Source organism: Giraffa tippelskirchi, chromosome 13 (genome assembly GCF_054371585.1).
Source record: "Giraffa tippelskirchi isolate mGirTip1 chromosome 13, T2T-mGirTip1v1.2.pri, whole genome shotgun sequence".
Classification (NCBI taxonomy): Eukaryota; Metazoa; Chordata; class Mammalia; order Artiodactyla; family Giraffidae; genus Giraffa; species Giraffa tippelskirchi.
The window spans coordinates 79,721,722-79,747,208 of record NC_137287.1 but is presented as its reverse complement, the minus strand read 5'-3'; the positions used below and the strand labels follow the sequence as shown (position 1 = coordinate 79,747,208).

The window sequence follows — 25,487 nt, the reverse complement described above, 5'->3', positions numbered from 1 at the left end:
TTCTGTGTACCTAGTGTAAGATTTTTTATTTGAATATGCTTTTAAGAAGAGAAATTTACTAATATTGATATCACCTATAAATAGAGGTAGTTTTGTCAGACTTCAAAATGAATTTTAAAACTTCTAAGCAAGGCTATGTGATGCGTGGGCACAGAGTCACAGAGTGTTGGAGAAGATCCCTAATTGACCCTCAGTCCATCCTCCAGACATCTAGCCACACAGCTTGAGACTACATTTCCCAGCCTCCCTCAGAGCTAGTTGGCCACTGGACTAAGTCTGTGTCAGTGGAGGCAGTACAGGTAATTGTGCAAGCTCTGCATCACCAAGAAAACCACCTGCTCTCTAGAGTTTCTCTTTTTGCAAGCTGAATTGTGGACAAGGAGCTGAACCAATTTCAAACACACAGATAGAACAACACAGCAGCAGGCACAACATATAAGGAGCCCAGGTCTCTATACTAAATTTGGCCCGTCCATCTTGGTCAGCTACCTTCTCCCAAAAGTTCCCTCGAGAGAGAAGTATACCTCTATTACATAAGAAGTATTTGTTATCATAGCTTGTGTGAGCCTAGTCACTCATTCAAGTCCCACTCTTTGCGACCCCATGAACTGTAGCCCTCCAGGCTCCCCTGTCCATCCGGATTTTCCAGGCAAGAATACTGGAGTGGGTTGCCAAGCTCTCCTCCTATTGTAGCTTAGGCTATACTATAATCAATACATTTAGAATACATTGCTTTTCATTTGGGGAATTACTAACTAAAATGGGTACTATAACTTACATAGATTTTCTGTACCATGCAAACAGTCTGGTGCACTAAAATATTCAACCATAGGGGATCATCATCATGTCTGAGAAGCACCCTTTGCTGGAATGACAATGCATCTCTTCCTGTACAATTATGTTGTGACTGATTAAAATACAATTCAGATTTGTGAAAATAGAGCAAACAAGGGTAGTGAAGCAACCAATAGTTGTCCATTCTTATAGGATTTATTCAGCTTATTTGTAAAAGGTTTTGAAGGCTTTCAGTTTCCACCCCAGCACGCAAGGAGCTTGGAAGTCATCTCTCTTGTCCACTCAAAAGAAAAAAGGCTGAACAAACGGAATCAACAACTCTTCTTAGATCCATCAGAAAACTGAGGTCACAGGGCAAACCTCCAAAATCTCTCCTGGATTAGGGGCAAGACAGAAACCGGTTTGGTGGTCCTGCTTGTGGTATAAAGAGTCATTTCTGAAAAATCAACCCAGACTTTATTATTTAGCACCTCCCTTCTCCCTGTTCTAAGCTCTTAATGATTTTGTATGTCATTTAATGTCCGGGAGTGGTGATGGACAGAGAAGTCTGGCATGCTGCAGTCCTTGGGGCCGCAGAGTCGGACACAACTGAGCCACTGAACTGAACTGAACTAATATCCTGCAATAACCTTTCCTGGTTAAACTAGCTAAAGTGGATTCTGTTTGCATCAGTTTAAGACTAGATCCAGATGTGGAACAACTATAAATCTTACCTAGATAAAATAAAGAAAAAGACAGTGATATGGGGGGACATCTTGGTGAGTTACTCCTGATATCCTATACCATTGGAGGGCTTCCTAAGTGGCACTAGTGGTAAGGGACCTGCCTGCCAATGCAGGAGATGCAAGGGATGCAGGTTCAATCCCTGAGTTGGGAAGATCCTCTAGAGGAGGAAATGGCAACCCACTCCGGTATTCTTGCCTGGGAAATTCCACAGACAGAGGAGCCTAGCAGACTACAGTTCATGGGGTCTCAAAGAGTTGGACACGACTGACTGACTTAGCACAGCACATACCATGGGAAGTGCAACTCCTGCTCAGACCCTACTTCTTAGCACTTCATAGAAGCTGCTGGATTTTATAAATGACTTAAACTTGGCTAAAGATGAGAGAAGAGGGAGAAATCACCTAAGAAATGTAACAGATGCTTCAAGTTGTCCCTCCTTTTCTTTCATTGCAGGGATCAGCAAGAATTTTCTTTAGAAGGCCAGAGAGAAAATACTTAGACGTGTGGCCCATGTGATTGCTTTTTCAACTGCTGAGCTCCACCACTGCACAGTGAAATCAACAGTAGGCATTGTGTAAATGAATGGACATGGTAAGGTCCTAATCAAACGTTATTTACAAAAATAAACAGTGGCCAGATTCAGCCAGCCAATCATAGTTTGCTAATCTCTTCTCCCATAGTAACAGCACCTTGCACTTTGCAGATGTGCACATGGCCACCTGGAATAAAGACTACATTTCCCAGCCTCCCTTGCAGCTAAATGTGGCACATCATCTATGGGAGACAGAGAGGTATTGTGGGAGTGCAAGAAGCATGCATTTTTATCTTCTGTCTCCTTTTTCTCTGGTTGGGATGTGGTTGTAATGGTTGAAACTCCAGCAGCCATTTTGGCCCAGATAATAATCTCTGGACCGAAAGCCAAGCATTGGGAAGCAACAAGACAGAAGGTTACTAGATCCTTGACGTCTTGGAACGCCAGGTGTACTTGTGGATATATGAAGTAAGCTAGGATCTTGTTGAAACCATTTTGATTTGGTGTTCTTCTGTCCCTCACAACCAAACAATCCTAACAGATCAGGCAAAAATTCAACAAGTATAATCAATGAATAAAGAGCTGCTCAGTAAATGTTTCACTGAATTATTAAATGACCATGAATTGAAGTAAGCAGTACATGAAATAAGGCTATTGAGACTTGGCTCAAAAGATCTAAATGCGAACTTTGGGTATAAAATATAAAATTTTAATTGGTTTATGGTATTTGTAATACCAAATTTCTGTATATGAAGTTTCTCTGTAGAAAGTTATTTGGTATTTTCCTAATAGAAAATAGAGAAAAATAAATTTCATTAAAGGGGAGTAAAATAAGTGTAACTCTAGCTGCAAAGTGTGCATTAAAAATTCAAACTATTAATAAAACATCAAGCAATTACAGCTGCCATTATATATAGCATTCAGATTTATAGCCACATTCTAGTACTGTGCTACAGAAATAGCTTTCTTAATTAATTTTACAAGTTTTGTTCATGAGTTTATCAGTGGCCTTATTAAACTAATTATGAATAGTTTTAATTAGAAATTCAAGTATTTTGCTATACCAATAATACCATAAAGGTTTTTTTTTTCCTCATCCCTACCCGTGTTCCCACCTATCTTGATAACGATATCATCTCATTGGGTGCTATTTGTTTTTCTAGGTTGAGGAGAGAATGGCTCAATTAGGCTGTAGGTACATTCTTTACAATCTTGTTATTCAAAATGTAGTTCTTGGAGGATCAGCACCATCTAGGAGCTTGTTAGTAGCACAGAGCTTGGACCACCTTGTATCGGAATTGGATTTTAATAAGATACCGCAGGTGAATTTGTCTGCATGTTAAAGTCTGGGAAATTTGTTTTTCAATTTTTCTGTACTAGCATCAAGTGGAAAATACCCCTTAACTTCTGTTAGCTCTTTGAATCTCCAAAATGTTAACCACCTAAATACAATACTTCTAATCCCTAAACAACCCACCAGATGCAATAACTCAGGTCAAATATCTGGAAACCAGAAAGAGGACTAAAATTAAAATGTATGTCTCATAGCATCATAGTCTTTCCCTTTTACGGTCTCAAAGCACTTTTTGTTTTTACTAGAAAGCATTAAGATTAGGCTCATCTCTGGTCCTGAGATGAAGAATGAGATTTTAGTGATAAATCCTAAGAATCAGATGTCATACCTGTAGAACCATTTGTAGATCCTCCAAAATCTATTAAACTCTGATAAGTTAAACTAATAGTTTTATTCCTTGATATGTGAATTTACTGATGGTTTTCAAAAATAGGTTTTATATAATACTTTCTTCGTTACAAATATGTCAGTTTCATGAGCACTATAATTTAACCATAAAAACTTATATTACAAAGTAGACATTGTTTTTTCCCAAAGAAAAACCTTTGCTTGCAGCCCTGCTTGGTTAATACACCCAAGTCTATGCTCCAGGAATTCCGAGAGCCACAAATGTAACTAAAGGTTTGAAAATACAAACTTTGAAAAAAATTAAAATCTTCCAGAATTAAAATACTGAAAGGAAATTAAAAAATAATCTCTAAACTTTTGTCAAAGAATGCTCCCCTGCTTTTCACAGTTACTAGCATCATCCAGAAGAAAAAAAGATTGGTCTCCCATAAAGTGTGAGAACTTTTAGGTAAGATACGAAATTAATGATAGAATATTCCCCTCTTTGGGGGTATTTAAAAATACATTGGACAGAATTCCATTATGGTCTAACTGTGGCCTTGACTAGACATGGGAAGATAAACATTATCACTTCTCAAGGTCCCTTTCAACCTAACATTCAATGACTAGTCTCTCTGGAAATAGTACTTATTATAAATAAAATTCCATAGTGAAAATCAGCTCAAGCACATTGTACCTTACACCATTCCATTTTCTAAGCTTTGGCTGAAATATTCAAAATATTGGCAACTATGTTAACTCTTTCAAAGTAGTGAGATACTTGGACTCTTTCATACTGGCAGTTTTAGACCCTTTTAGTGCATTCTTGATATTTCTAACAATTCAAATGTACTTAAAAGGTTATTTTCCTGCCAGTTCGGCATATCAGTTTGTTTCTGAATTAAAGGCTTTGTTTAACATCTGAGTCAAGACTAGGACGATACATCAGAGACCTGTTGCTTGAATGCCAGGCTGTTACTTATCTGACAAATTTTGGGTGACTAACCATCCCATTTTGCCTGGGACTGGAGTGCTTACTGGGACATGTAAGTTTAGTGACAAAACCGAGACAACTGGTCACTCTACAATTTAGCAAAACACCTCTCAATGTGTGTGTGTGTGTGTGTGTGTGTGTGTGTGGATGTTCACACATGTTTACCATTATCATTTTCATATGGGTTTAAAGTCATTTTAGAGGGGAGAATAATAACCAAATATAAAGCTCTTTTCAATGGATGTGCTATGTAATGAACTGTCCAGTTAAGTCATTTAGCAACTCATTTTTTAAAAAAGGATAAAGTATAAAGTTCAATAGCCATGGTGGTGTGGTTTTCAGTCACTCAGTCGTGTCTGACTCTTGGCAACCCCATGGACTGTAGCCTGCCAGACTCCTCTGCCCTTGGAAATTTCCAGGCAAGAATACTGGAGTGAGGTGCCATATCCTACTCCAGGGGATCTTCCTGACCCAAGGATCAAACCCATATCTCTTGCTTCTCCTGCATTAGCAGGTGGATTCTTTACCACTAGTGCCACCTCAAATAGAAACATCTTGTCTGCACTGCATACAGGTGAACAGTTCTTGAAATGATATTTCCCTTCAAGTCTCAGTAAACCCATTTTACAAGAGTAAATTCATTTTAATCATGTGAGGTTGACACATTGAACATCAGACACCACACCTGGTGGGGGACATTTTCTGGGATGAGTGACCCGTCCCGTGTAATGAAAGTGATTTTTACTGTCTGGTTACTCTCATTTTTTCAAAATGCTCACAAAATTGTAGATTGAGCTGTACCTGAATAACACTAAACAGTAAGACAACTGATACTGAATTATTCAACTTAACAACTTCTTAGACCACAAATGTTGCAGCAATGTAGGGACAATGATTGAATCACTGAAAATCCATGAATAGATAATGATTTTCCAAAAAAAAATAAAGAGAAAGCAGACTCCAACTTATATGTCATCATCTTGAAGCAGTTATTAGGTCACCTCTTTCCTTTGACAATGGGCTTCCCAGGTGGTGCAGTGGTAAAGAATCCACCTGCCAATACAGGAGACAAAAGATGCAGGTTCAATCCCTGATCAGGAAGATCCCCTTGAGGAGGGCATGGCAACCCACTCCAGTATTCGTGCCTGCAGAATCCCACGAACAGAGGAGCCTGGTGGGCTACAGTCCATGGATTCACAAAGAGTCGGACATGACTGGCCGACTGAGATGTGGTGAGTTCCTCTGATAATATGTCTCTAATGGGAAAAAGTAAATTTTTATCCTGCATTTCCAGTAAGATTATATTTCATAGTAACTTCTCCCCACCAAAAAAACTTCATGTGATGAAAGAAAGCTTTATTTTACAGAAGTATGCTATGAACAAAGTTAGTGGAGGTGATGGAATTCCAGTTGAGCTATTTTAAATCCTCAAAGATGATGCTCTGAAAGTGCTGCACTCGATATGCCAGCAAATCTGGAAAACTCAGCAGTGGCCACAGGACTGGAAAAGGTCAGTTTTCATTCCAATCCCAAAGAAAGGCAATGCCAAAGAATGCTCAAACTACCGCACAATTGCACTCATCTCACATGCTAGTAAAGTAATGCTCAAAATTCTCCAAGCCAGGCTTCAGCAATACGTGAACTGTGAACTTCCAGATGTTCAAGCTGGTTTTAGAAAAGGCAGAGGAACCAGAGATCAAATTGCCAATATGCGCTGGATCATCGAAAAAGCAAGAGAGTTCCAGAAAAACATCTATTTCTGCTTTATTGACTACGCCAAAGGCTTTGACTGTGTGGATCACAATAAACTGTGGAAAATTCTGAAAGAGATGGGAATACCAGACCATCTGACCTGTCTCTTGAGAAACCTGTATGCAGGTCAGAAAGCAACAGTTAGAACTGGACATGGAACTACAGACTGGTTCCAAATAGGAAAAGGAGTACATCAAGGCTGTATATTGTCATCCTGCTTATTTAATTTATATGCAGAGTACATCGTGAGAAATGCTAGCTGGAAGAAACACAAGCTGGAATCAAGATTGCCGGGAGAAATATCAATAACCTCAGATATGCAGATGACACCACCCTTATGGCAGAAAACGAAGAAAATCTAAAGAGCCTCTTGATGAAAGTGAAAGAAGAGAGTGAAAAAGTTGGCTTAAAGCTCAACATTCAGAAAACTAATATCATGGCATCTGGTCCCATCACTTCATGGGAAATAGACGGGGAAACAGTGGAAACAGTGTCAGATTTTATTTTGGGGGGCTCCAAAATCACTGCTGATGGTGATTGCAGCCATGAAATTAAAAGACGCTTACTCCTTGGAAGGAAAGTTATGGCCAACCTAGATAGCATATTTAAAAGCAGAGACATTACTTTGCCAACAAAGGTCCATCTAATCAAAGCTATGGTTTTTCCAGTGGTCATGTATGGATGTGAGAGTTGGACGGTGAAGAAAGCTGAGCGCCGAAGAATTGATGCTTTTGAACTGTGGTGTTGGAGAAGACTCTTGAGAGTCCCTTGGACTGCAGGGAGATCCAACCAGTCTATCCTAAAGGAGATCAGTCCTGGTTGTTCATTGGAAGGACTGATGTTGAAGCTCAAACTCCAATACTTTGGCCACCTCATGCGAATATTTGACTCATTGGAAAAGACCGTGATGCTGGGAGGGATTGGGGGCAGGAGGAAAAGGGGACAACAGAGGATGAGATGGTTGGATGGCATCACCAACTAGATGGACATGGGTTTGGGTAAACTCCGGGAGTTGGTGATGGACAGGGAGGCCTAGCGTGCTGCGATTCATGGGGTCGCGAATAGTCAGACACGACTGAGTGACTGAACTGAACTGATGCTACTTATTAAGAGAAAAGGAAGGATTGAATTAGATTTTTTAAAATAATTTTTTTTATTTTGGGCTGTGCTGGGTCTTTGTTGTTGTGAGGGCTTGTCTCTAGTTGCACTGAACTGGGGCTACTCTGTATTTACAGTGAGCAGGCTTCAGTAGTTGCAACTCAGTAAATGTGGTTCCCAGGCTCTAGAGCATGGGCTCAATGGTTGTGGCACATGGGGTTAGTTGCTCCTCACCATGTGGGGTCTTCCTGGACCAGGGATCAAACTGCCGTCTCCTTCATTGGCAGGCAGATTTTTTACCACTGAGCCACCAAGGAAACCCTTGAATTAGATTTAATCATTGTCAGCCCCTAATGAAATTATTGACCCAGGGCAAGGATCGTCAACTAGTGTTAAAAACATTAAGTGCATGGTTTACAGGGAATCTGACTTTCACAGGGTGCTGAAGTAACACCACAGAGATTTCCTCCCAGCCACATAATAAATGTAAGCATAAATTTATGGAGGGATCAGATTTTCATCACCTAAGGCAGCGGTCACATTTAGCCCCATAAATGGGGAACCATCAGATGTTGTGTCTCCTGATGAGACACACAATAAAGTACAAACCATTGGCTGCAGAATATCCTAGTCAGAGTGTTTAACATGCTTCCGGCAGAGTTTTAGACCTAACTTTCACTGTAAAAAAACAGAGGGAATGGGGAAAGTTCACTGACTGCCCCTGCAGGCACCCAGACAAATGAAGGTGAACCATTCTTCTGGGATCCTTGGTCTGGTCGATTCAACAAATCAAGCGTGTAATGGGAAAAACTTAGAGAGGATTCTACATTGGAAGAAAACTAAGGGGTGTAACAACTTTATTCAATATGTGGGCCTGAATTAGACTCAAATTTGGGCAATCTAGATCGAAAGGGTATTTTGGGGAAAATAGAGGAAATTTAAATGTGGATAGACTATTAGACAAGCAAAAGTTTTGAATTGTAAAGGTAAAGTTCATTAACCTAGAGAACCAGGATATGAAACAACGTGCAAAATATTATTTCATCTTAATAAATATATACATGGTACCTGAAAATGTAACCAAGATGATATTAAAGATAATCTCCAGTGGTAGGAATTCAGTGCTTTTATTTTCTTATTTTTATATTATTTTTTGTCTTTCTCAAGGAACATATACAGCTTTTGTAACAATAACACATATTTGTTTATTAAAAAAATAAAAGCACACGCTGAAGCTGGGCATGCCTTGATTCAATGAGCTTAAAGTGTCAGACCTTTCTGGTACCTGGCACTATTACTGCAATAAATTTAAATTCCTTTAAACAGAGAACTTTAAATCCCAGGAAAAGAGTACTGGTGAAGATTTGCTCTTCCCCTTCTTGTTTACTGCTAATAATATATCTTCTGATGGTAAAGGAATTCTATTTTAATGAAAAGAATAGAAGTGTGCACAAAAATAGAAGTGCGGATGGGAGGAAATATGTGCAGAGGAAATGGGAAGGAAAGCAGGGAGTGAAAGGAGGAACAGGTGACATCCATTTTCAGGTTCTGTGATGAACAAATGGAAAAAGGCCACCACTCCATCCAGCAGCCACAGACCATTCCTTCTGCAAGCTTTGTCTGTCTTCCCATCTGTGCACAGTCATTTAAAAAAATTATTATTATTATTATTATTATACATTTTTGGCTATGCTGGGTCTTCGTTGCTCTGCACAGGCTTTCTCTAGGTAGAGTGCTCGAGGTTCTCATTGCTGTGGCTTCTCTTGCTGTGGGGCACTGGCTCTGGGGCACATGGGCTTCAGTAGTTGTGGCTTGTGGGCTAAGTGGTCCCATGGCATGTGGAATCTTCCTGGACCAGGGATCGAATCTGTGTCCCCTGCATTGGCAGGCAGATTCCCAACCACTGAACCACCTGGGAAGTCCTGTGAACAGCCACTTATCCCTATAAACAATCTCAACATAGTATATGAACTACATACCCACTTACCTGGTTCTCTCTAGACTGTCATTTTTCTGAGAGTAAGTGACAGATCTTTGAAACCTCTGAATCTCAAGACTCTAACACAACATCTGGAACAGAATGGTTGCTTATACATTGACACTTTTGGAGGAAGCTTTCCAAGAAAACACAAACTAATACAACAGTCCAAGAAAATGCCCCAGACACTAATATTACGTCTGTATATGTCACCAAAATTAAAGAAACACATTTTGAAGTTAATGATGTCCAAAAGAGCCAGACAGAAAATTCTTGCCAAGAAGTCTGCATGCATGCGTACTAAGTCACTTCAGTCAAGTCCGACCCCATGAACTGTAACCTCCCAGACTCCTCTGTCCGTGAGATTCTCCAGGCAGGAATACTGCAGTGGGTTGCTGTGCCTGCAGACCTCAGGAAATCCATGCGCCACAAGATCAGCTGATAATCTCAGATATTTCAGTCTCTGCTCTGTAGATTTAAGACCGCAGAGGGCAGCTTCTGCAAGAGGGAACTTCGGTTTCTGAGTGTGGAGCATTCAGACCACAGGTGCCCTCAAGCAGCTCCTCCATCTGACTGGCAGAGTTGAGTCCTACTGAGTAGGTCCAGGCCCTGACAACACTGTGACTTCTCGTGTCCACAGCTTTCATCCCTAGACGTGCTGACTCCTGACTCCTTTATTGACTAGCTATAAGACCTCACGCTAAGGCTCCTCACTCATGAAAAGGCTGGCACTTGGACTGTACTTAGGTTGGTCTGAGTATTAAATGAAGTGCTACACATGGAAGCCCCAGAACAATGCCTGCACCCAAGGGCTCTGTTACAGTCAGCTTTCGTACCTCCTACTATTCTATCTCACAGCGAGAATTCCATCATCCACCCACTGGGACCACGAGCCCTTCCACTGTGAACTGGGATGTCCATGACTGCCATTTATGACTGCTCTGTTCTCAGAAGATAGAAACAACAGCCGTGGGTATAAAATACAGGCCTCTCCTTATCTAGCCTTTGCCCATTTCTTGGCAGTGTCGTGATTTTCACTGTTTCCTTAGTATCTCCTCAGTCAGTGCTCAGTGGTGTCCGATTATTTGTAACACCCTGGACTGTTGCCCACCAGGCTCCTCTGTCCATGGGATTCTCCAGGCAAGAGTACTGGAGTGGGTTGCCATGCCCTCCTCCAGGGGATCTTCCCAACCCAGGGATCGAACCCAGGTCTCCTGCATTGCAGGCGGATCCTTTACCATTTGAGCCACCAGGGAAGCCCAGTACCTCTTCAACTTCAGCCTTAAACCACAGTAATTTGTTCCCCTTCTCCAGGATGTGATTTCCATGAGAATCTACAGTTATTTAAAAATGAAAACCATAAAACACTCTTCATCTGCCCCCTTCAGGTAAAGATGACATTGCACAACAATTGCAAAAGTAACTGCTTTCTAAAACACATGTGATTAAAAATGTCCCCTTCACGGTATGATTTTATTCCTGGAAATGACTGTATTGCCAATGGAAACTCATCACATTTTAAAAACTTGGAAACAGAATTTTCAAATCTATTTTAAAATCTCTCAAAGAGTTTCAGCAAATTATTAAAGTCAATTTTTTGGAAATAAAAATGTAACACTTTATGACAAATTGACAAGAACTGACAGATCTCAAAGAACACTTATAAGCATGACTTCAGCCAAACCGTTTATATAATTTGTGGATAGGACTGAAAACAGGTAGCAAATACAGTCAGAAATTCACCTCTTCTGTGTGAACCTAGCTTGTCCTGAAGTATCTCTGTTAAAGATGGCATTAAAAACAAGTCTCTAATTAACCTGAACTTGAGTCCTAATCTTTAAATCATTATTAAATCTAGATTTTTTAAAAAATATATAAAGCAATTCGAACTATATAGCTTTCACTAAAAATAGCCTGTTTATCATATCAATAATTGTTTATCCATTAACAGTGACATTTTGATGGGAACAAAAAATATTTTTGTATTGTTGAGAGATCAAATTATTTCAAAATATTGTTTATATCATTTTTGCCTTTTAGAAAACTTTGTTTTGTGTGTTTTACTATTTTCATGATATATTAGCATAATAGTCCATATATACGGTTTGTAAATAATTGACTATATATCAGATCCACCTGCCCAAAATATTTTAATGATAAGGGTGTATAATTAAAAAGTTTAAGGGTCATGAATCTAGATGAATTTTTCTCAAAACCTGGTTTGAAAAGCATCTGTGTCAGCATCACTCTAGAGCCTAAGCTCAGAAAACCTCACTTGGGGCATGTATAGTTGAGATCTAGAAACCGCCTTTTTAACAAGCACCCCTACTAAAGGTGGTTCATGGGCTAGATATATATATATATATATATATATATATATATATATATATATAAGGTACTGAAGGAAATAAAATAAAATAAAATAAATAAAAAGCCTCCTATGGAGACCACAAGTGCCTGTGTGTGGCAGCCACATGCCATAGACAATGACCATCATCAGCTGTCTCCTTGCTCGCCTTGTAGAAAGTTGAAGGAAAGACTTTGCAAAACTGACCTCTCCCCAGTGTACAAACCTCTGACCCCCAGTGAAGACATTACTTCCTAAAGGATGATTCTGGAATAATTGCCCCTGTTGAAAATCTATGTTGCCCCCAGAAGGGCTTTAAAAATGACTCTGAACTTCCCTAGGGTACAGTAGATGAGAATCCGCCTGCCAATGCAGGGGACACGGGTTCGATCCCTGGTCTGGGAAGATTCCACATGTTGCAGAATGTAAGCTCGTGTGCCACAAATACTGAGCCTGAGTGTGGCAGCTACTGAAGCCTGTGTGCCTAGAGCCTGTGCCCTGCAACAAAAGAAGCCACTGCAATGAGAGTGCATGCACTGCAACGAAGAGAAGTCCCTGCTCACTGCAACTACAGAAAGCCTGAGAGCAGCAATGGAGACCCAGTGCAACCCAAAATAAATAAATATATAAAATCTTTAAAAATGACTCTGCTTTTTGCAGTTTCAGAAGCGGTGGCCTGTATTAATCATTGCAGGATCATAAGAGGACAAGCTCATGGAAAGGCTCCCATAAGTATGACTTCATTTTGTTGCAGCTGAGGGTCCAAGTTTAAAACTTGAAAAAAAAAGAATAAGTAAAATGTAAGTAAACAAATAACACAAATTTTAAAACATTTCCCCAAATGGTACCACGTTTAGACCCAGGCAAAGTGCCACTGCCCTGAGCCCTTCTTTGAAAGGCCCTGCATCTCACACACACACACACACATATACACACAGAGGGAAATTAAAGAACATACAATGTCTCTGTCATTTGGGAGTCAGGACTCAACAAGGATACAGTGCAACTTTAAACTCCAACATCTGCTCTGGTGACTAACTCCATTCAGGACCCATGGAAATGCTTCTATACACCGTTTGCTGTGTGTCCTCAAAGTAGAAGGTGTTCACATCCAAACGTTGTAAAGTTTGGGCTATGCTGCTCAGAACACTGGAGGTGAACACTGCTTGCAAGAGCAGGCAGAAAAGACAAATGAATCAACCTGGCAGACCCCACAAAGGCCTTCCCTCATGCAGTACCATTTCCCAGCAGGCCTGGCACTGTTTTCTTGCTTTTCCAATACACAGCTCTGCAGGTATTGAACATTTAGCAAATCCTTGCAATAGTTGCCCCTGGCAGCAGAACATTCTACTGTCAATTCATATCACCACCAGGTTGGTAACTCTATAAATCCACACAAGTGATTCATGAAATCGAATGCTAATATCTCACCTTGAAAACAAGCTACATTAGCAAATACTTATATTTGCTTAAAGTAGTTCAAATTTGTTTTCCAAAAATTAAATAAAATTTCAGCTTTTTAAAAAAATCTTATATTCATTAGTTATAATTTTTCTTTTCTATTTGTATGTATAATTTGAGTATTTTAGAATAAAAATAGCATACTATAAATAATATGAGTTAAATAAATTTAATGTTAAATTTTTCCATATTCAAATTAATGCACATTCTTGATAAACATATATTCAAATTTTTGGACACTTTTAGCAGAATTACAGTGTATTTGCAACCCTTCAGGACACAAATTATGAAAAATTGATTATAACAACAATACAGTGATTTTTACTGAAATGCAGACAAAAAATCAATTCAGTGGGATAGATAGTAAATTATGAATTATTTCTCTTTCATTTCATCACTCATCTAAACATTTCCAGCCCAACAACAAAACACCCAGACATATGCAATAACAATTACGCTTACTTGTCTTTGATATTTTCCCAACAAAAGCCATAACTTTACATTGTTTTCCACTTTTTACCATGACGGTATATTTGTCAAGGTAGAAGGATGAACATATTTTATTTAACTGTATTTTAGCTAATTTTATAACTTTTAAATATTTAGACATATGGTCTGTGGGCGTTCATTTGTACTCTTGCCGTGGGCTCTGCAAACGTTAGAGGCAGGCCTGACAAAGGAAAACAAGACAAAACAAAACATAACAGAGACAAAACAGCAAGCCGAGGGTTAGGAAGCTGTAGGGACCACTGTCATCTTAACCAAAGCTTCTTAATCAAAGCTGCTGGGCTTTAACCGCACTCAAGATATGCCACTTTCAACCTTGCTGTGCCCACTCCTACAACAGACAACGTTCCAGCCTGCTGTGGCTGTTCTAAAGCATGCTGTTTTTCATTGCTGAACCACTTCAATACCCAAATGGGAAGGATACTCTCTGGATTTACAGAACCCACAGAAGATGCGAAGTCACTGACTTTTGAGCATGAGCTCACACAGGCAGACTGACGTGACCTATAGTCTTTTCACCGCCATGTCTGAGCCATGGGACATCATATATGGGTGACGCTGATAGTCCACATTCTCCCCACCCAGGAAAAAGGCCATGGACAGAAGGGAAAAAGAACACGGTGGCCTCGAATGCCCTGCAGTTCAGTGAGGAGCCAGAAGATGTGCAACCACACAGTTAGCTGTGCCTACAATTATCCAGCAAGTGTTTACTGCTCTTTCTTTCTGTCCTGCCTATGGACCTTCAAAGAAGCAGTTAGTCTGAGCTGGGGGACTCAGCAAACAAGCTCTGATATCTGCCTAATTCCACTCAAATCCTGACTCCGCCAGTTACCAACTAGGGACGTAGGGGGCTTCTATGCCTCTTCTACAAGATGGATACTAGTGGGTACTTTTCCCAAAGGATGGCTGTGAGAATTACATGGATTGGGTTCCTAGAAGAGTATGAGGGCATGTGTTACTGTTGTTCAGTCGCATAGAGTTGTGTCTGACTCTTTGCGACCCCATAGACTGCAACACGCCAGGTTTCCCGGTCCTTCACTATCTCCCAGAGTTTGCTCAAATTCATGTCCATTGAGTTGGTGATGCTATCTAACCATCTCATGTAGTAAGGGCAAATAAAAATATTCTTAATTATGCCCCCATTTAAAAGGTCTGAAGGAGTAGTATTAGGACATATGTCTTTTCAAGAATTATAGTGTAGTAGATTTACAATATTATATTAGATTCAGGTATACATGATGATTCAATATTTTTATAGACAATGCTCCATCTAAAGTTATTATAAAATATTAGCTCTATTCCATGTGCTGTACAATATATCCTTATATCTCATTTATTTTATACATTGTAATTTGTACTTCTTTTAATACCCTACCCTGTCTCACCCCTTTACCTGCCCTCTCCCCACTGGTAACCACTAGCTCATTCTCTGTTTAGTGTTACCTGTGAGTCTATTTCCAATTTGTTATTCATTCTTTTATTTTTTAGACAGCACATATGATATCGGACAGTTTCTCTGTCTGACCTATTTCACTTATCATAATACCCTCCATGTCCATCCAAGTTGTTGAAAATGAGGTCATATGTTTTGAGCGGACCACTACTGCAGGTCCAAGAAAAAAAATCTGGGCTATTTGTCTATTGTAAGGCTCCCCGTATCCTAGACTTTAGGTCACTTAAACAGAATAATTAATTGGCCTAATGTCTTTTTCCTTTTCCCTTTCTCACAGCCCAAGCTCCCTTCTGAGCAGTATTGTGATAGCCTGCAACATCAAAGGGGTTCCCTGCTGGCTCAGTGGTAAAGAATCCCCCAGTCCATGCAAGAGATGCCAGTTTGATCCCTAAATCGAGAAGATCCCCTGGAGAAGGAAATGGCAACCCACTCCAGTATTCTTGTCTGGGAAATCTCATGGACAGAGGAGCCTGGCAGGCTACAGTGCATGGGATCGCAAAAGAGTCGGACACGACTTAACAACGAAACGACACAACATCAAAGCCCACTTCACGAAGGTCAATGAACACCAAAACAAAGAGACAGAGAATTACTCGGGTCCACAAATGCAGTTCAAGGTGCAGCTGCTTTCCTGTGGCTCTGTGGCTCAGACATACGGGCCAGAGTTACAATTTCTCCCCTGCAACCTCTCTCTCCCTTCAACACTTTTCCAAAAAGTGTACAAGTGGAGGAAGGTTCAAAGAGGCCTAGACACGGAAAGGAAGAAAGATGGTGCACTAACCTCAGTATATTTATTTATTCTTACTGTTTTGGTGGTTGTTGTTCAAACAGAAGCCCTAAAATTCTCTCTTGAAACCCAGAGGTTTGGGGCATAAACCTAGAAAAAGTCTGATGTAAGAGGTCAAGATGCTGTTTTTCAATCAGGCTCAAATTTCTGAAATAACAATCTCTTTTTGCATGTTTTTGGGAAGGACTGTCTGTAATATGGTTACAAAATTTTTAGCAGACACACCAACTGGCCCTTCTATCATCTTCAAGGTCCCTCATGTGTTTCCACAGATGATTTGCAGATTACTGCATTCAAGCGATCTTTATATCAGACACTCTAAAACTTTTTAGATGAGTTATGTATGTCTCCCTGCGTTTTCTTAACAGGTCTGAAAGCTAGGCAAGGATCATGTCTTTTAAAGTAAATTAATGCAGTTGTTGGCAGGATTTTGCATACAGGTGCCCCGTAAATATTGACTGTTGATTATTAAAAAAGAAAACAATGAAAAAACAGTTCAAATTTTATGGGACTTTTTTGGTAGGGGAGGGCTAAGCCAGAAATAGTCATTCTTATCAATTAATCACTATTTTCCATGACTACAAAAACAAGCATCAAAAGTCAAATATCAATACCTTAAAAGATGCTTAAAATTTAAAACGTACATCGTCTCAAAACTATTGTGCAAGTAATTAGACCGATTCTCTAAACACACAGCCTGTTCGCAGGAGAAGAGAAGAGAAAGCAGTTTGTCACTCCATCTCCATTCCAGTTCTTGTTTGTGGCAGCTTCTAGTCATGCAAAAAGCACTCCTCCAAGTTCACTCAAGGTAACTAAGATCATCTTTGCACAGGCGTGCATTACATAGGGTACCAGCTAAGTTCCTTTAGCCACAACCCTCAAAATATAGCAACTTAAAGAAGAGGAAGTTTGTCTCCCAGTAGAGTCCAGAGCTCAGTAGCCTAGGTGGTAGTGGGGGGAGTGAGGGGGTAGGGGAACAAATATGGCGGTGGTTTAGTCAGTCACTAAGTTGTATCTGACTCTTAGGACCCCATGGACTATAGCCTGCCAGATTCCTCGGCCCATGGGATTCTCCAGGCAAGGATACTGAAGTGAGTTGCCATTTCCTTTTCCAGAGGATCTTCCCAACCCAGGAATCGAACCCTGGTCTCCTGCATTGCAGGCAGAGTCTTTACCAACTGAGCTACAAGGGAAGCCCACCTGTGGTCAAATCTAGTTTGCTGTCTGTTTCTAAGGTAAGAGTAGTTTCCACATCTTTAAATGGCTGGGGGGAAAAGAAAGAAAGCATATTTCGTAGCACATGAAAACTTTATACAATTCAATCTTCAGTGTCCATTAAATAAACTTTTACAGGAACACTGACCCACAACTCATTCACAGTCAAATATTATCTACTGCTACTTTTGCACTACAGATGGCAAAATAGAACAGAGAGGTTATGACCTGCAAAGCCTAAAGCATTTATTATCTTGCCCTTTACAGACATAGTCTGCTGAGCCCAGGCCAGGGAGCTGTAACTCAGGTGGTCCATCCAAGGCCCCAGGTTTTTTTCATCTTGCGCTGGCTCCCCCGTTTTAGAGGCTGTTTTCCGATTGGCAGATTCAGGCCACTCCCACATCCATGCCCCAGCCCTCCTTAACAAAGAACAATTAAAAAGAGGGGCAAACAAAATTTCTTTTTCAGCATGGTAAGCAGAAGTTGCACATATCAGTTTTGTTCACAAGCTTTCCTCTGGTGAACTTATTCAGATATCCTACACAGTTTTCTGTACAGCAGAAACTAACACACCGCTGTAAATCAACCATGTAAATCATCCAATAAACTTTTGAAGAAAGATTCTACCCAAAGATGGAAACAAGGAGACTGAAAGTGAAAGCAGGGAGGGTAGTTATAGGAGGGGATGGAGTGAACCAAAAACTTGATACAGGCGTGGAGTACATATTGTAATTAAATCTTAAAAACCTATTGAGTGCCTTAAGTCCATTTTATGTTCCAAATATGGAGAGTCATCCTTGCTTATGATGAAAAGTCTTCATGATATTTATTAAAATGGCCACTTTTTGATGTGAAGGCAAATTGATTTTCAAGCTAGAACTTCCACAAGAAATTCTCATATTTCAATGCACATGTTGAGGACAAAATATTCTCCAGGTTCCCCTCAGGACCCATGCAGTAAAGACAGAAAGTATTCTGGAATCAAGAGAAAAGATGAAGCCTCAGTTAGGGCTCCAGGGTTACTTCCAGTCCTGTCTCAAGCTCTATGAGGTAGAAGACATGAACTCACCACATCTCAGCTCTGCTGACTGCTTATTACAAGTATTTTCTGCACTTATATGTAGGTAATTTTTTAAATTGCAGTGATAAAATTTTTGCGTTTTTGTCCAAGTGAACTTGCCTAATTTGTGATCCTATCGAAGGTTCTCTTCTTGACTTGCTGTTTTGTGAAGGGGGGATTAATTCATATTCTATAAGTATTTATGCAAGAAAAAAGATGAATTTTCTTTTTTCAAATCACGGATGGCAGGGACTCATCACTTTTACAAATAATGTTATGTTGCTGGTGGTTGGTTATCACTTGGTATGTTTGAAGAGCTCAAATCAGCTGTATTCTATCCTGGAAAATATGGCTGCCTGAAATTTCTCTCTTGTTTCTGAGCAGGACTAAGACGGAAAAAAACCAGCAGCTTCATCCTAGAACAGTACTGAATTAGCCTTCTAAACGAGAATCATAACCAGGCCACACATATTACTATTCTAATACTTGACATGTTCTGAAATTAGAAACAGAATAATAGTGGAAGTTTTTGGAGCCCAAGACGATTTTAAAAATTTGAAGATTAAATTTATTACAGTCTATTGGGTGCAACATCTCTCAAAACCCTGTTAGACCAATTTACATATGGAAAGGAATTCACCAAATATATGAGAAAAGTTATTTCAAATTGATGGGGGGAAAGCTCTTTCATAAATTCCATAGGAATAATTGACCATTCAGTTGGAGAAGAAAAAAAAAAATCAAATTTGACTCCTCCCTTACAACACATGCAAATTCATCCCAAAAGGATTAAGAAGCTGAGTGAAAACCATTTTTTGAAGTATTAGAAGAAAATACAGACTTTTGCATGCTTGCTAAGTCGCTACAGTTGTGTCTGACTCTTTGCAACCCTATGGACTGTAGCCCACCAGGCTCCTCTGTCCATGGGATTCTCCAGGCAAGAATACTGGAGTGGGTTGCCATGCCCTCCTCCAGGGGATCTTCCCAATCCAGGGATTGAACCTATTTCTCTTATGTCTCCTGCATTGGTGGGCGGGTTCTTTACCACTAGCACCATCTGGGAAGCCCTGTATTGACCTGTGTTCATGTTTAAACCTTCTGTAAGGCAAAAACCAAATTAGGTAAAAGGCAGTCTTCTTAATTCACATTGTCAATATATAAAGTATATATTTCATGGGAAATGTTTTTTAAAGAAACTTTTTATAAATGAATAAGCACCTAACAAGGATATAAGCACATTTCTTCAACTAAGAAATACAAATGGCTTATAGGAAGGAAGGAAGGAAGGAAGGAAGGAAGGAAGGGAAGTCGCTCAGTCGTGTCCGACTCTTTGCGACCCCGTGGACCGTAGCCTACCAGGCTCCTCCGTCCATGGGATTCTCCAGACAAGAATACTGGAGTGGTTTGCCATTTCCTTCTCCAGAGGATCTTCCCGACCCAGGGATCGAACCCAGGTCTCCCGCATTGGAGGCAGACGCTTTAACCTCTGAGCCACCAGGGATCCTCAAATGGCTTATAAATTAATGAAAAGTTTCTCAAACAGTGAGACCTCATTTTACACATCATACAGGCAAACATGATGAAAACCAAACATATGGAATACTATGTAGCATGTGAGGAAATGGAAACATTATAGAGGTATAAGTTGGGAGAAGATTGAGGGTATAAGTTGGGGGGAAATTTCTAAGGACCTATCAAAATTTTTAAATCCTGTTTCCCCCAGTGGAGCAATTCTACTTCTGTGTAGTTATTCCTTGAGAAATACATACATGCAGAAAGAGTCACCTACAAGAGTATTTAAATATTTATAATAGTGAAAACTGAAAAGACAGAAAAGTTCATAGGAGAATGCACAAGCAGATTATGGTGTATGTCATACCAGTTAAAAAGATGGAGTTCCATTTATATGGACCCGATATGAAAGTTCTTTATGAAATCGTTGAGTGAAGAAGCAAGTTTTAGTTTACTATTGTGCGTGTGTGGACGTACACATATGTAAAGTATGGTCTCATTTATTTCAAAAACTCATAAAACAAAACAATGATCTGCTTATATTTGTGTATGTCACTACATGGAAAAAAAGTTTAAAAGAATGGCCACCTCTTGGTTGTTGCCTCTCAGAAATGTGACTGGGTGGAGCTGGCTGAAGAGGAACTTTCACTTGTACTCTGTTCTTTGATGGTTGAGAGTGCGTTTATGGAGAAGGCCCTCTCTGAGGGAGTTTATTCTGTACTGTGCATGCAATTAGAGTTACATTATAAAGAAAGCAAAAATGAGATACTTCGGGGCCATCTGTCCTCCTGGTTTGCTCAGGATGTCTGCAGCTGGTTCTCTTACTGCTTGCTCTGTTGTTTCCTTTACGCACTCCAGTGTGTATCTTTACAAATCAAACTGGCCAAGTGTGAGGAGGACCGGATATTTGTTTATAAATTTACTACTTTATACTATTTAGCTGGGGAGCAACAGTCATTCCCTGGCTTTGTAATTCATTACATTGCTTATAAGTAATAACTGAAAGAGAGTTTAAAAGCAAAATTAGTTTCAAAAATTTTGATCAATAATTGTGTGAAATGTCAGGTTCCTTGGTAATATACCAAAAGGCTTAAAATGAAGGCTTCTTATTTTTTTCTTTATTAAAAAGTCCAAATTACTAACATTTATAACTACACTCAAAGTTCAATAGGATGGATTAAGATTTCTGCCAAATGCTCTTACTTAACATTTTACTAGTTTTATCAATAGCAATTGTTACTTGCACATTAAAAAAAAAAAAAAATCTTAGTAGCATAAGGCAAGTTTGTGGAAAATTTAAAATCTGTATTTTACACTTTGGTAAATTCAGGCTAAACCAACATCAGATTAATTAGAATTAAGATTAGGGTTCAAGTTTTGTGACTTGTGGCCTAAGTTTTGGGTTTTTCCCCCATATGTGGCCAATATCCACAAACTAGATACACTTTCTTAAATCTTCTGATAGTTCTTTCTAAAACTGAAAGTTTTACTTCTGAGGATTATAAAACAGTATTTCATATACTGGAGATTGGAATATAGCATAAGAAACTGAGTAAAATTCATTTTAGAAAAAAGGTGAAATTTAAGATGATAAATGCCTCCGTACTGTGGATTAAAAGAAGGAATTTCTCTCTTGCATAGAAGATGACACTTGCAAAAATAAAATTCTGGTCTATTACACGGTACACACTCATTTGTATATTAAAGAGGGATTCTCCACACTATTTCACTTTAAAATGGACCCTCCACTGTTCTTTCATTTTTAAAATGGATTCTAATTATTAGACTACAGTCTAAAGGAATTACCATGTATTAATTTTTCAGTGACTTGAGACTGAGGTGTATGTTATTCCTATGACAAATTAAAAACATTTTGCAGAAAGACTTTTTGCTGAGTATATCAGATTTATAATGATCTTACACGTAAAAATGCCTCAAAAAGTCAAAACCCTCCAAATACATTTTACATTTGAGTAAATACAGTTAAGACTAAACAATGAAATTCACTTGTCCTCTACTAGACTAAATACTACAAGAAACAGTTAGGTAAGCAGTAGAATACTGTGAAATTGCAAGCAACTGCATGCATGCCTGGTGCCTTATCCAGCACAGCTGACCAAAATATATATCAGAGGGGCGTGTTACAGCCGATTCAATTCCATTATATATGGCTGATGATCACCATCAGTCACAGAGTCCTTTGAAGAGAACCAGTCTCTTCTTCCTATGAATTATAAACTGGATTTGCTTTTGTTGTGAAACTTATTCGCTGCAACTCAGTGGCTGAAATTTTATGGTGTATCCCTGATTTCAAGTCCCCACCGCGAGGTCTGTAGACCCCCGACTGCATTGAACCCACCCTACAGAAGTCAAGTGCAGCGCCCGGGGCAAGATGCGAGAGTGCACAACCTCAAACTGTGCGATAAAAGAGAACCAAGGGCATCGCGAAACGGGAACAAATGATAATATTTGTCTGCCGGATGTACACAAATTTAAACCAGCGCCCCTCTCTGCTTTAGACTGTGCCCCTGCCGGGGCACAGTCGCGTATTTCGGGGGATAACATAATGGAAAATTCGAGGGTGACCAGTGCTGGAAACAATGGCTTTAGTGTACGTTTTAACCACTTCCAGCCACATTAAAAGGAAGAGGCTTGGGTGGGCCACCGCGCCAGGCTGGCCAGCCACCTTAAGGGGAGAAAAGAAAAAATGACGTCATAACTTTCAGGCTTGGGGGAAATCTACTTTCGCTCTTTAAAAAAAAAAAGATGAAAGGTGTCGCTTCCGCAGTGGGGCCCGCGGCGAGAACGCGCGCGGCGTGGCGCGCTCCGCGCCGTGGGGACCATACAGGTTGCCAGAAGCCCAGAACTTCCATAGTACCTAAACCACAGCTTTCGCGCCTCTCATATTTGAGGCGGTGGTGGGAAGGCAAGTTTCACCTGTAAGAGAATCTGATAGCAGTCTCTCCTTGCATTGTGTCCAGGCTTGGGGTCCTTCCGAGTTCCATCCCCTTTGCTCCATGCAGGTCCTGGCCCCGCACTCGCCGCCTCTTCCACACCTGGGTCGCCGTGGATTGCGCACCTGGGCCCGCCTTGAACCCGCCTTGCCTCCCTCCTCTCCAGCGCTGGCCCTGGAAGGTGACTCGTGCCTGGCTTGGAGGCAGCCAGGACCGCAGAAGCCCAGGGACACGAGAAAAGGGCGCAAGCACCTTCTGCGATCCGCTCTCACGCGTTAGAGGCACAAACCGAGCACCAGCTAACCTCACTCCAGCTCATCGCGAGGGGAAAAAAGGGGGGGGAGGGCGCGTCGCAGGGCCCTCTCCTGCCTAGCCACGCGTGGCGAAATTTCCGGTGCTCGGGCCAGCGAGGACACAGGATGCGCACCGCAGCCGCTCAGCTCCGGAGCCTGAGGCGGGAGCTACTGCATCTTGTCCAGTCGCTCCCCGAAGGGAGAAGGAAATCGCCCCTTTTGCTCCCTGCCAGCGAGGCCGAGGGATCTGAGAGCCGGGCCCGACTGGGTAGGAATCGCGGGCCGGGGGATCCCCGGCGGCGCCGGCTGCGGCAGCTCCTTGGCGGCGAGGGTTAACAGAGGTCCCTACGGTGGCTTCCTCTCGCTGGCCCGGGAACGTGTATACCGCGCCCGCAGGATGTTCGCCGGCTGGGCTGGGCAGTCAGGAAACATGAGAAGGCCTCGGTATTCCTGTTCCCGGGCCGCGCGCGCCCGTCCGGGTAAATAAAGCCGCGACGCTGGCGGTGGCGGCGGTGAGCGCGCCGGAGCCCGCGCGGAGAACATGCGGCGGGGATGGGAGCGCGCCTAGCCTCGACGCGGGAGAGCCAGCCGCTCTGCCGCCGGCCGCGGGCCCCACCGCGACAGGTACAGCCCCGGCCGCGCCGTCCCCGCGGGGAGGCTCCCTCCCATCTCCAGCAGCCCCTTCTCTCAGCGCCCGGCGCTTGGAGCTCCCGGCCCTTCCCCCACCTCCCTCCGAGGTCCTTCGGGGACGCGCCGGGGAGGGAGGGGCGGGGGGGGAAGGTTGGTGGCTGCCGAGGCTGGCCGGAGGGGCTGCGAGGAGTCGGAGAGCCCACCTGGCTGCGCCCACTTTGCTTAAAATTGTTCGCGGGGGTTGGGCGGGGCGGATCCGAAGGGAGGGCGCTCCCCAAGCCACAGTGGAGTGAATCTGGGTAAGTGGGGGAGCGCGGGATCCTAAAGGTGGCAATAGGGACCGCGCGGGGGCCCCTAGGGAGGGTTAGGAGCTACAGTTCACACGCGCCCGGACGTCGGGGACCCAGCTCTCGGCCCTTTGCCGCCCTGGGATCTGTAGTGGGGAACTCCGTACGGGCTTGGGGCAGCGGGGAGGGTTGGCAAGGCGAACCTCGCGGCGCAATGGCCAGGGAAAACACGCCGTCACACACAGGAGGACAGGGCTGAGGTGGGGACAGACCGCGGGCCCGGAACGGGTGTGCTTCCCAAACAGAGCTGCTGCTGCTGCTAAGTCGCTTCAGTCGTGTCCGACTCTGTGCGACCCCATAGACAGCCTGGACGCAAATCACTAAGCGCACAGATTGTAAAAGAAAAACAAGGCGCGTCCGGACGGGGGAACATGGGCTGCGAGTGCGGATGTCCGCTTTCCCCGCTGCTCGCTGAGGCAATCTGAACCCCAGACGTACCTGTGTGCGCTGGAGGGCTCGGCCCTGCCGTACACCGGGCAGCCGGCAGAGGTCTGACTCCACCTCTCCACGAACACTGCCGGGAGCTGGAGTTTAACCGCTGCGGTCACGACCCTAAACATCGCGCGTGGCCGCTGCTGCGGTGGCCCGAGGGCGGGGAGGGGGCGTTGGCGAGCGTGGGCACCTGGCGTGTGTGCCTAGGGGTGGCTGCCCTCGCCGGGGCGGGACGGGGTGAGGGGACGTGGATCGCGAAGCGAGGGTAGCTCGGAAGCCACGCGAGCTGTCCCTCCCTCCTCCCCAGGCGCGAGGCGAGGAGGTGCGGCGGCCAGGGGAGGCTGCGCGCCTCCGGGCGGCCACCCGGCTGCTCCTGGGCGGTGCGGATCGGCCCACGAGGCTCTCGCGCGGCGGGCAGAGGCTCCCTGCGGTCGCGACCCGGGAGGTGAGCTGCGGACTTTTTCCCGCAGGCTCAGTGGAGCGCGGACCGCGACGCCTTTCCCCCGCTCTTTTAACACCTTTTGCAACTTCTGCAATGGTTCCCCGAGACCCCAGAAAGGGGTGGGAGGGAAAGGACTCCGAGCTCGCGGCTCGCCCCCGCGCTGCGGAAGAGGACAGCACGGACAATCAGCTCTGGAGGGCCGGGACTCGGGTGCCTTTGACCTGCCCGGACCCTGCGCATCCGGAGCGGCGGGAGGGGTGGCAGGGGCCTCGAGGAAGGAGGGCCGCTTAACTCCCTGAGGCCACTTAACTTTCTATCTGTGAAATCTGCTAACTTTCCCTGCCCTCACCCCCCAACCCAGGAGCTGTAGCTGGGGGGAGGAAAAAAAAGGACGCAGAGGTTTCAGCCAAACCACCCAGGATCTAGCAAACAGGCAAATCCCTGAAATCCTGTTATGCACTGGGACTCATTAACTGGGGCTGGCGGATGCG

General features: G+C 42.7%; 2 protein-coding genes across 9 annotated transcripts in view; both read left to right on the top strand.

The window, feature by feature from the left end:
• Positions 1–2,172, top strand: part of ODAD2 (outer dynein arm docking complex subunit 2) — a 205,819-nt gene extending 203,647 nt beyond the window's left edge. The window contains exon 21 of the mRNA XM_081560887.1: positions 1,975–2,172. The gene's annotated coding sequence lies outside the window, so the exon portion shown is untranslated. The remainder of the gene's footprint in view (positions 1–1,974) is intronic.
• A 21,484-nt stretch (positions 2,173–23,656) lies between these two features.
• Positions 23,657–25,487, top strand: part of MKX (mohawk homeobox) — a 70,769-nt gene continuing 68,938 nt past the window's right edge. For 2 of the 8 annotated variants that reach the window (XR_014074098.1, XM_081560908.1), the window contains exon 1: positions 23,660–23,769. The gene's annotated coding sequence lies outside the window, so the exon portion shown is untranslated. Of the gene's footprint in view, positions 24,075–25,487 lie in introns of all 8 variants that reach the window. The other 6 variants (XM_081560903.1, XM_081560905.1, XM_081560904.1 and 3 more) reach the window with 6 other exon arrangements.